A 12,593-nucleotide genomic window follows, 5' to 3' on the forward strand; every position below is an offset into this window, starting at 1 on the left:
CTAGCTTGGGACCAGAGCTGCAGCTGCTGTTTGCTCCTCCACCATCTGTACATGCTCTGCCTCTCCCCCCTGCAAACTTGGGCTTGACCCCCGCCACCATCTCTCCACATTCCTCTGCCCCCACATCTACCTCCTTCCTCCTTCTGCTCCCTGCAGCCTCGGGGTCCCCCCCGCCGCTTTCCTCTGCCATGCTTCCCCACCCCTGCTTACTCTTGTTCCAGCACAGGCAGGCTCTGTCCCCACTCCAGCCTGAGGTGCAGAGCACAGCCCCAGCCTGCCCCTGTAGCAGCAGCATGGGGGCAGAGAAAGCCAGAGGGACAGGCACAGAAATGGTATGGGGGGGGGGGGAAGATGGCTGCCCCTCCCATTATCTCCCCACCTCTCATCTGCCCCTTTACTACCTCTCCCACCACCTGACCCCCTATCACTGCTTTTCCTCAATGAGAGAGGGCTAATACATATAAATACATGATATACATTCAGAATGACTATTCTGCTTCTAACACCTACTAGAAAATACTGGGTAATGTTATCAGCATGTCAGTTCCTAGGGCATGAGCAGCCAGGCCTGAAAGCCAACCAGAAATGTCAGATGAGGGTAGAAACCAGAGTCAGGGCAAGCAGAGTCCAAGGAAAAGCCAGGTCAGGAGCCAGGAGGTTGAGAGCTAAATAAAATCTACAAGTGAAGCTAGCCAAGAAACCTTCAAGGGACCAGGTTATGGGGGAAACACTGACCAGGGAGATTGAGAAGAGATTAGTAGACCCTGTTGGTCTGGGGACTGGTCTTTACAGAATGAGCTAACTGGTATAAGTGTTTGAGTCCCATGCTAGGGGAAGGGGGGCTGAGATTCATCGATGGGCTGAAACATGGCTTCCCATGGAAATCAAATCTCATTTCATATTTGTATGGTAAAGGATTTTAATCCTGTATTGTGTCCAGTAAAAAACCTTTAGTGTTAAATAAATAGAAGTTTCAACCTACCATATTAAATCCATGCACATATTCATGGAAAAGTGGAGCTGGAAGGGAGGGCTGTTAGTGTTCTGTTGCTGTTGGAGTTGTTAAAATAATATACTTGAGAGTTTAAGACAAAGGGCTATGCCACCCCTACAGAGGAAGATAAATGGCACCTATACACATGATGGACCTCAGCTCTGACACATGCTAATCTGCATGCGCTAGAGCAGACTCAATTCAATCTCCTGCGAGTCTGTTGCAGTGTGCTAGTTAGTGTGCTCTAGCAGGATCTGCGTTGTGCATTCAGTGTTTCTGCATTTCAAAAATGGCAGTGAGGGTGCTTTAAATAAAGCTCCTTGAACAAGCTTTAGTTCAAGTGCTCCTGCCGCTATTTTAAAGCGTGGGACACTGAACACGTGACACTCTGGGTGCTTCAATTAGAGCAGCTCTCAGAGCTGCTCTAATTAAAATGCACCTCCCCATGCTCCACCCCAGATCACATGTATAATGTATAGACCCAAAAAGTCCTACACTCTGCACCAATCAGACCATAGAGTAAAATTCCTTCCTGATCCCCAATGTAGCTATTTGTTTGATCCTAAGTGGAAAAACAAGACCCTCTGTCTATGTCCTCATTTCCCCAAAAGTCCTGCTCAATTCCCTTTGTCCCTATTCACAAACTGCAGCAGCTGTTCCTACCATGGAGACCAGATACAGCAAGCACACATTTAAAAAAAAATGGCCAGTAATAAGAGTCCATCAATTTTTCTCTCTTTAAGCCAGGCATACAAAAATTGATCACTACTCTTTTGAAAATTTACTTTAAAGTGTTATAATGGTTAAATAGCTTATTTTTGTCCCATCCTGCTTGTATTCTTGCAAACAATGGATATTTTGAGACCAGAACAATAGTAAGAACCATGCCTTAAACTAGGAGGCCAGGTTCCCAGGCATATTCTGGCTGTTTTGCACCTTTTTAACAGTGCTAAATCACTATAAAGCCAGTCTCTCTTGCCAGTTGCACCAATTTTCCAGCTGCTGTCACCAAAATACACAGATAAATCTGACCTACAACATGGCTTTCTGCAAAAAAAAGAAAGAAAACAAAGAAAGAATTTTCAATATAGTGAGTGTATCTTCTGTGCACCAAGCATGGACTCATCTTTTTTGACAGTCCCATAACACCTAAAAGGGATGTAACCAAAAGAGTTCTACAGAAATTTAATGAAGGTTCTCAGAATTTTATTCTAAATTTAACCAAATGTATTAGAAACCTATAGAGTTGAATAGAGCATGTCCACTTTTCTACTTTGGTTGAGCCATGCTACAAGCAGAAACATAGTTCTGTATTATTTGATTAGAATGATTCCATTTTCTATTAAATCCTACAGGACTTTTCTATAAGAGCAAGACACAATCCATATGAATACCACACTAAACATGAAGTCTTAACCTCAAATCAGACCAAATGAGTTGTTTTTAGCTGCAGCCATTTGCTACCAATTCACAGTGATTTTTTTTTTGGCTTTTATATGAGATTCTCCAGTCCTTCAAAAATCCCTCTAAAACATAGGATTCCCCAGATTCATGAGTCTTCAGTACTAGCAATATCAATGTGTTTCTCATAGAAGGTGGAATTATATACAAGTAACAGATGAAACACAGTTTTCTGGCTCTAGAGATCCCTTTGTGAAATCAAGCCTTACAAAACATCAATGCTAGGGGCAGACATTACACATAAACAGGTTTAAGTGATCAGAAACTGGTTTAAGCCTGTAACAGAACATAAGTTCAGTGCACATAAACCAGTTTCAAAATGGCTGAAACTGGTTTAAGATAAACCTGGTTGAATGTAGTATCAGACTTAACTGATTTGGGCCAAACTGACTCTGGTTTCTACTCTCATATGACATTTCTGGTTGGCTTTCAGCCTGGCTGCTCACACCTTAGGAACTGACATGCTGATAACATTACCTAGTATTTTCTAGTAGGTGTTAGGAGCAGAATAGTCATTCTGAACCTATATCATGTATTTAGATTTATTAGCCCTCTCTTACTGAGGGCTAAGCTACTGTGGTTTAGGAGTGGGTAAGAGTATATACTCAGGCAGTTACTGAGGAAGAACGGATGGATGATAAATATGATAATGTGTATCTGCCACAATCCAAGATGACCCTGAATTTAAAACAACCCCTTTAGAGGATCTGCTGCTGCTGCCTCTGCCATCACTGGTAAGTACAGGGGGCACATGTGCTGGATGCACACGTGCGCTCACTCTGGACTCAAGCCCCAACACTCTGGAGTCAAGCCCCTGCTGGCTCCCTCACCCATCAGATTTGCAGACAGTATGAAGAAGCAGGGAGAGGGAGATTGAAAAGCTCAATGTCATCAATAGATGCATGCACTATGCCCCCCTCCCCCCCACTTTGCCTCAGAGTGCTAGCCAGGGGCTGCAGTCTGACAACACTTCTGTCCCTTGAGCAGGGAAAAGCCTGAGATGGTGTAGGCAAGGTGGGGGTTTACACCCCTCCCTAGGCAGAGCATCCTGCCAGGGCCTGGCCATGCCCCCACCCCAGCTCAGCACTATAGAATGGAGGGAGGGCTGCTCTAGTGTCCCCCAGCTTCTAGCCTGAGCCACTGCAGGCATGGGCCTGCATTTTCTCCATCCAGAGAGAATGTCTGTGCATCTGCAAACTGGTTCAATCTAGACTAACCTGCAAAGATTGAATCAATTCAGGCTCAGGCTTCTTGAATGTCTATCCCTAGCTTTGGAGGATGTCTGATACTATTTGAAGGACTGTAGGTTTATGAACCTGTAATAGAACAGATGTTCAGTGCACATAAACCAGTTTGAAAATGGCTGAAACCAGTTTGAAATAAAACCTGGTTGAATGTAGTATCAGACTTAACTGATTTGGCTCAAACTGGTTTATGCCATGTCTGTCGCAGACCCCTTGCTGGTTTAAGATAAATCAGACTCCCCCAGCATCCTGGTATACTCTCTGCTCCACAGCAGGGCTGGCCCTCTGCTCCCTGCCTGCAGCTCCAGCAAGACTGCGGGATGGTCTCCCCCTTCCCCTCACCACTCCCTGTTAAGCAGGAATTCCCCTCTCCCCTCTGCCTTGGGGAGAGGTTTCTGTGTATTAAGCTAGCAGACCATATGCTGGTTACAATCTGTGCTGAATTAACAGGCAGCTAGTAATGTCCCTCTGTTATTTTCTTAATGGGGTGATAAACACTGAGTTTGGGGTGATAAACACTGTTATCAATTTTCTGCTGGGCTAATCAGAGCATCCTGCGGGGCCTGGTCACACCCCCATCAGCTCAGCCCTGTCAAACGGAAGGGAGGGCTGCTCTAGTCCCCCCGGCTTCTAGCCTGAGCCACTGCAAGCATGTGCTGGGATGTCCAGCTGATTACAAAACTGATTTAGCCAGCCAGGTTAGACTAACCTGTGAAGATTGAATCAATTCAGGCTCAGGCTTTTTTAAATGGCTGCCCCTAGCCTAGGAGAGAAAAAACTCGGGAACAACCAGGGTTTAATCATACCTGGGCCAACAAATGTCTGTACATGTTCTCTTCTGAAAGGGACCATAGCACAGTCCTCTAGCATCCCAGGGTGTTTTGCTTCCACTCCCACCCACCCATGGAGATTATGTCATTTGCTGGATTCTACTACTCAAGTTGAGCAGGAAGCAGAGCACCTTCCCCTCCCTTCTCTCCTTCATACATATTGTGATGCAGGGACACGTAGGCTGACCCTAATCAGTCTGGGTCAACCAATCAGGGTTGCCCTGAGCACTGCTACCATTCTGTCTCCAGTCAGACTGAGGGAGCCTACATTGCATGCTGAGATGTGTGCGTAGGGGCCCCATGGGTGCACAGCATCAGCACTTCAAGGTCTCAGCATTTGAATATCTGTTCAGGGGTCTCCAGGTAAGTTTCTCTCTTAGGAAAGCAAGCCCAGGAAAAGTCTCCCAAGTCATTTGAACAGGTGTATGCAGCCTTTGTAGCATCCCTTGCATGAACATTGCTATGCCAACAGAAGAGTACACTGATTGGCTTAACTCATGTCATTTGGGAAGATGGTATAGCTATAACTGCCAGCTTAGTTGAGTGACAGAGGCTTTTCTTGTGTTGAAAAGCCCTACAACATACCATCTCCTACATGACATGAATTTAAAGTATAGAGTGACTCTAAATGTGACTATACATCTGACACTAGAAACACTGTTGGTTCACTGAACTGCTGTAATGAGAAAGGTCAGTGAGAATTCCTCCTCCCTTCCCTATCCCCCAAAGTCTAGAGGCATAAGTTATATACTGTCCATAATGTTAAATTGACAAGGTCAGTCTTTCCATTACCTAATGCAGACCACATTTCTCAAATGTAAATACTACTGGGATAACAATGAATAATCTTTTGGATTACTCACTGGCACCTGGATCTTTCAGCAGAAATATAACTTCTAGTCTAATAACGTTTGTTACCATCTGAAACAGAAATATAAGACTAAACCAAAACCAGAGCTAAAAACCTTAGATCTCTGAGGAATTCAGAATCAAAGTGTGGCTCTTGGTTTTATGCTGGTTTGTGTTTCTATTAAGTAAAATCTTGAACCTACATCTTGGTAGCACTGGAGGCAAATCCCTTCCTGTTTTCCCTCATGGTGTCAGAAATGCACACAGACACACCATGTCTAGTTTATCTCTCATCTCATATGACAAAAAAACTGCCCCCCCCCATCTATCTCCCTTAATCAACTGCAGAAAACTTATTGGAGTCTGTGCGCTCCACAGCTTATAATATTGAGCTCTATACAAAACTTACAGAAATTAGTGGGTATTTTAATATATCGTGTTATGTACATCTTTTCTATTTACAACCTTTACTTTTGTTTCCTCTGACTTTTAATGTTACACAACCATAGTTTAAATTTCTATTTTAACTTCTTGGCTAGGCATTGGACATGACCACAGCTATGCTTATGAGATCCCAGAGATAGCAATAATGTTTGGATAACTGAAAGGCAATCACTGTGCTCACTGAGACCCTGCTCCCACTCTCCTAATTGGAGTTAAGTAGGACTTAAATGCTATATAGGAATTAGCTGACAATTGACTGAATGAATAACACTCAGACAGTGTAAGTGTGGTAGAACAGGCCTGGAAAAATATTTTTCAGGTCAAGCTTGTACCATTTGTATAGAGCCCTAATAAATGGTAAGAAGCTAAGCTATACCAAGGCAAGCATGAGGCATTCATTCTTTGAGTAGTGCAGCTTATTCACCTCACTTGACTTCTTCCCCACCCCTCCAGATTCCACTCTGTACCCCAAAGGAACATAATACTTAGGCTGCACTCAATGCAGTGTGCTCAACTGCAGGCTGAACTTCTGGGGCATAGCTCTGCCACACTGCTCATCCACATCACAGCTGGGCACTGCTGGGGCTCCACTTGGAAAATACTCAGTGTGACATTAACCCTCAGTGGGTACATCTACACACGCACTTTATTGCAAAGTTGACTAATTAGCTCTTCAGTAAAACCTAACTGTTTACATGTGTGCTCATATTAGGGCACAGTAAATTAATTAACTTAGCTGTAGGATAGTACTACCCTATGGTGGAGTGATTTACGCTGCTGCAAAACATGTAGATGGTGACTGGGGCTGGCTGAAACACAAGGGGGCTACAGTGTGGGAGCTGCATGCTGGCTAGCCCTGCACTGTAGCACCCTTGTGCCTCAGCCAGTCCCTCCACCACCCAACACTGCCCCCCAGAGCCTGGGCTGACCCCCTGTGCCTCCTGCCAGCCTGGAGCAGTCCCTCTTCAGCACAGACTGCCAAGGTCCTGGATGCTCCTGTAAATGCGGTGCCTGGGAGCAGCTGACTCAAGCACGAACTGCATTGGAGTTTAATACATCAGATTAATTGCTAGTTTAGATGCACCCAGTGTGACAATCCTACTGACTGCCAATTAAAACTATGACTATATACATTTAAAATTTGACAACATTTCAGGGGAACAGTATCTTTCTGTTGTACAAACTTTTGAAATCCCATTTGTTTTTTGTGGTATCATCTTGACGTTTGCTGAGTTTCATTGGGAGCCTGGTACTGCTATGCTTAGCCATGCCATCTCTTTTAAACTCATTCCACCATTTGGAATCTCCATGCAGCTATGTCACTTTTTATCCCATGTCATCATATTATTATTTTTTCTGTCTCTCTTTTGTTTATATAATGAAACTATCCTTTGTTGCTTTCTGCAGTCATGATGCATGCTTCTCTATGAATTTAAGTTCTCAGGAAAGAATCTGAGACACACACTAGAACTGAACATAAACACAAAGAAAAGTATTTGTGGAAATTCTTCCTTGCAAATTTTCATAACAATTTTGAATTGTTTATTTCTTTTGATTGGTGTATGTGTATATATATATATGATGATTATTATTATTATAATAGTACACACATATTAAAAGAAACATACCTTGTTTTTAATTGAACTGTTATATGTTTTCAACCGTCTCGTGCAAATTTTCTCATCATCCTGTGTGCAACCACAATACACTACCTGGGCCGGAAAAAATTGCTTTTTTGGACTACTAGTACTCAGTATCTCTTTAAGATGTTTTATAACTCCAAAGACTATTCTTAGCAGGTGGTATGGTCAACTTCTGCAGTGCTTGCCTCCTCCGTCCTTAGACAAAGTGTCCATTGAAAGACGGATACCAGACCTTTCTGGTCTTTACTCAGGCAAACCTCCCAGATCCTGGCTAAGAACATGTTAAGATATCTCTGGCTAAGTTATTCAAGGATGGTGGATTTAGCAGGGAGGTTCAACAGATTCTAGATGTCCTCTCTACCCTTGGGAAAGATAGGAATCTGACTTAAGTAGTAGTTTTGCCTATATGAGCACAGAATTTTAAGAAGAAAAAGAAAACCTGCATAAATTAACCCATAAGAAATATGACTTCTGTGTTTTCTTTTAAACTTAAAGATAGGAAACTTTTTTTTAAGCAGGGCCTAATCTAGTTACAACATCAATGTATACAATTGGTCACTGCAATCAGCAGCAAGTGCAGGGGCTGAACCAGAGATGCATAAAAATGTAAATCTTAGGTAGAAAATCTTTTTATGGAGCACATAGCAGTTTCAGATCACATGCTAGAACAGCTCAAGCCATTCATGATTTAAAAGATTAGGAATTTGTTTGCCATTGAAAAAGGAATTAATTGCCTGCACATGACTGATTCATGGACATTTGTTACTGGCAGTTTTTTGTGCAAGAGCTCTCAGTTTTATAGGTAGTATGTAGAAATATAGATGCATTGTATTTTCCTGTCCTCCCCACAGTCAAGTGTTAATACTTCACTCCCCTGCCATACTACATGGATGCCCGTTACTATTTCAGATGGATTTTAATCCAGAAGAGCAGGCTTTGTGCTGGTATTTTTAATTAAAATCCCCTTTGCTTAGCTCTTTTTTGTCCTTTGGAATATCTATCAATCAGAAAGAATTACTGCAGGACATACCACCTGGCAGGAGGCCAGGCTGTCCCCTCCCCACAACTCTGCCTCAAACTTTTTACTTCATTAACTAAATGCACTGAATAAACCTTAACATCTCAGCTAAATCCTATTGGCCCTGGATTTGCTGCTTAATACTAAAACCCTAGTGACCCATTTTTCTCCTGTTGATACTTCTATCTCTGATGGCAGCCAGCACAGGAAACTTCCCAAAGAACTTAAAAATATATAAGGAACAAAAATCGGGAGAATTCATCATTCCCTCTTTCTGTTACTGTGCATGAACTATGCATAATCTCTTTGCCTCTTGTGTAATTCTTCCTTTCCTTTTGTGCTTCAGAAACAACAAATTGAATCTATTGCTCAGCGAATGGAGGTGGCAAAACGCAGTTGTTATTAAAGTGTGACAGGACCACTTTAAAAAAAAAAAAAAGCATTGTCTCTCAAATTGTATAGTGAATTCTACATTTTCTTGTGAGAAACGGTTATTCAAATTTACAGCAATATATTATCACAGCAATGCTGTATTTTGATTGGAGCTCTGAATGAATCTGTAGCACTAAAAGTGGCTATTTAAGCTTATTTTTAGACCTTTATGTTGGTTTGCAATTAGTGCAGTTTCTATCTTTTGTTGCTTATAATCATTTGCTGTGCTGCTTTCACAGGCTTAATAGAGATGTCTAAGGTTATTCAGACTAACCGCAGCCTGTTCACTGCTGAACCCTCCCACTGCACCCAGTTTGTAATTGTTACACCTGACCTCCCTCCTCAGCTGCCAAATCCCCCCCCTGCCCCTCATGACAAGTATCCTGATGCTCACTTTCCAGCTCTCAAGTCTTTATGCATTAATCCCCACCAAAGAACCCACATTCGACTCCCCTCCCAGATGCAGAACCCACCTACAGCAAGACTTGGCCACTTTCTCTCCTTACCCCTTCCTAGCTGCCACACACTCCCTGTGACGGATGCCCAATCTTCTCTCCACAATTTCTCAAAACTACGTGCTCCAACTCAGCTTCCTCATCCAGTGGTGGCATGACCAGCTGCGCTCACCGCTTAGGCGATGGGCAGGCGGGGCAGGCAGGAGTGCCGGTGCCCCCTCTGCAAGTGCAGACTGATCACAGAAGTGGCCACAGCCACTCCTGGAAGTGACTGCAGTGATCAGCCATCATGGGACCAGCTGGAGGGGACCCTCCTCCCCCCTGCTCGGTGGCACTGGTCATGGGGGTACATGCCCCCCCTCCCCCCGAGTAAGGCGGCACCAGTAGCCCACATCCTCATTGCCCTTCCAGCTTCTGAAGGCCCACTTCTCTGGCATTTGTCCCATACACCTGCAAGGTCTTGGCTTCAGCTACATTCCTGATACCTTTTGAGCCTGCTCAACTTCTCCCACTGTAGATAAGTACCTGTACCCCTGTAAAATCCTTGTGCCATCCTTCCTGAAAGAGTCTAGTCTGAACTCCCACTTCTTAGAAAAGATGGAACTGGAGGGCCAGATTCTCTCTTGCCCTGCATAATAGTTGCAAATCACTACTATTCTTGTGTACTGGATTTTTTTTTGTGCTTAATCTGTACAGATGTGAACTGCATTAAGTGCAAGAAAACTGAGAATCCACTTCACCCTTTTCAAAAGGACAATGACTGACTGTTTGCAATGATATCAGAGAGCTTTTTTGTTTATTGTCCAACCAACAAGTCAGCATAATAAAATCCTGCACAAAAATATCTGTCAAATCAGTTCATATTAATGTCAAAAAACAAAATTCCCCTCACAGAGCTTGATAGCTAACAGAATTCTGAATAGCATGGGTCACATCCTGAAGTGCTCCTTCATTTAATACTCAAATTCTCCCTTAGGCAAACTTTCATGGACGTCCTGGGGCATAAGGACCAAGTAAAAGTTAAAGACCCAGTTCAAGATTCTGGACTTCTGGCAAAAAGCAATTCATAAAAAAGGGAGGATTAAAAGAGTAAAGTACCTAATGGTAAAGCAACTGTAGAATTTAGGATAAACCACACATGTGCCAGGATTATTACCAATTTGCCTTCCATAAAGCTGTTTTCAAATAATGAGGCTTTCTAATGGAGTGTGCTTTTTTGCTATTATTTTCTTATTTATATATTTATCACTAAGGTGCATTACCCAGATTTTTAGCTTTAAAAAATGCAAGAAAAATATATTAATTCATTAAAGGATAAAACAAACTTGTACTACATTCACAATTCGTTACATTGTCATACCATGTACAGTATGGAGAAGGTTTACAGGCACTTCTTGAAAAAACTAATAGCAAGTGATTTCAATATTTTGAAGATCTTCAACGTCTCATGAATAAGAAACTAGGAATTGTAAGGAAAGGTATGATCTGACCAAGAAATCCATTCACCTGTATACTTATCATTATCTCTAGTCAGAAATAGATTATAATGCAGTTATAAAGGGATCTTCTCATATAGTAAACCAGTTATTTCAACTTGCAAAGCTGTTATCAATATTATGTATGCATCTTTACAATTTTTATTATTCTATACATGTTTTAGTGTTCTTCTCTCACTAGGGATTATTAAAAAATACAGTTGATGCATCACTAGCAGCATTTTTGTTTAAATAAAATGCAATGTCAATCGCAACCAACTGTAAGCCTCTTAAGAAGTGCTTGTCTACCTTTTCTATGGCCAATTCCTGGAATCCATTTTGAGTAATCCACAACACTAGTGTATGAACTTTGTACCAGGCATCTTTTTAGGTGATAAGTACTGCACAAGTGGATTACTACTCACTTGCCTCCATTTTGCGCTGTTGTGCCACTTCCATAAGCCTTATATACAAGGAAAAAACAAGAAAAATAGCTAGATCTGAAGGAAAATTGATTTTGCAACAATGCATTTAAAAAGGATTTTAAAAAGTGTTAACATTTGAAGGTATTGATACACAGCAACTGAACTGATTTCCTTTCTGTGACTTGATTTTCTTGCATGTCATTTATAGTGGAGTTTGCTGCTAGTCTACATTTAGTAAATTTATCTTATAAAAATTATGAAGAGAACAAATAGAAAATACCTTCAAACACATAAGAATAACAAAAAGCATATATATTTCATTATAGCAGGATTGTGTTTAACCATGGATCAGTAACAAATAACATCCTCAAGTTATGGAGTTGTAAAAAAGATGTCAAATGAACAAATGGAAATTTAGTTAGCCTTAAACATAAAGTAATACAACTTTTTCTAACCTAAAAAGAAAATATTTTGACTTTAGGATATCCAGAAATTTAACACAATCCTATTAGCACTATCCTAAATTTTCTGTCAATTTCCTGACTAACACTGAATTTTCTTTAAGAACTAGGTATTAAAGAAGTTGCACATGTTCTTTTTCTCTATTGTCAAACACATATGATTAGGCTAGCGGTTGTCTTGTTTTATCAACAAGATTTTTAAAAAATCTCAAGAAATTGCAATAATCGGTTAAATATATTCATACAGCTTCAAATGATAAGACTCGTACTACATGAGAAAGTATTTCAGTTCACTTGATTCTTTTATTGTAATACTCATTTACAGTATGCCAAAAAACTTCTTAGCCTCTGCTTTTCTAATCAGACCACAACAGCTTGTGGGGGTTATTTTTTTTTTTTTTTTAGTGAATAGCTTGCTTTTGCCTGTCCTGATTTCACATTAAACTTACAGCAAACTATTAACTGGGGAGGAAAACAGGGAGGGTAAGAAAGCCTTTAAATGATATTATAGCATTTAAATCCTCAAGCTGCCAACTCAGGCTGAGCTGCTCACCAAAATGAAGCGCACACATTTCAAATGACAATCCCCAATACATATTTTAATGTAGCCCTCTTGTCCAGATGATAAGCCATACAAACATTAAAAAAAAATCTCCATACAAATCACTTTAAAAGCAACTTGTTAGTTTAAATCTTTGAAAGATTTGCCTTTTGTTAGGCTGCCCTGGGCATTCAGCCATCACGATTAACAGCACGCTAGATAAACACAACTCTGATCACAGTGCATATGGGACAGCAAATACAGCAAGCTGAGTTCCAGTCTTAAAGATTTTTTCCTTTAAAAAAAAAAAAAAAAAAAAAA

General features: G+C 41.3%; 1 protein-coding gene across 7 annotated transcripts in view; it reads right to left on the minus strand.

Moving 5' to 3' along the window:
* The window catches only part of LOC109291965 (poly(rC)-binding protein 3-like), a 316,506-nt gene that overhangs the window by 303,449 nt on the left and 464 nt on the right, over window positions 1-12,593 (minus strand). The gene's annotated exons all lie outside the window — the stretch shown is intronic.

Source organism: Gavialis gangeticus, unplaced genomic scaffold (genome assembly GCF_001723915.1).
Source record: "Gavialis gangeticus isolate Ggan-Ray unplaced genomic scaffold, GavGan_comp1, whole genome shotgun sequence".
Taxonomy (NCBI): Eukaryota; Metazoa; Chordata; order Crocodylia; family Gavialidae; genus Gavialis; species Gavialis gangeticus.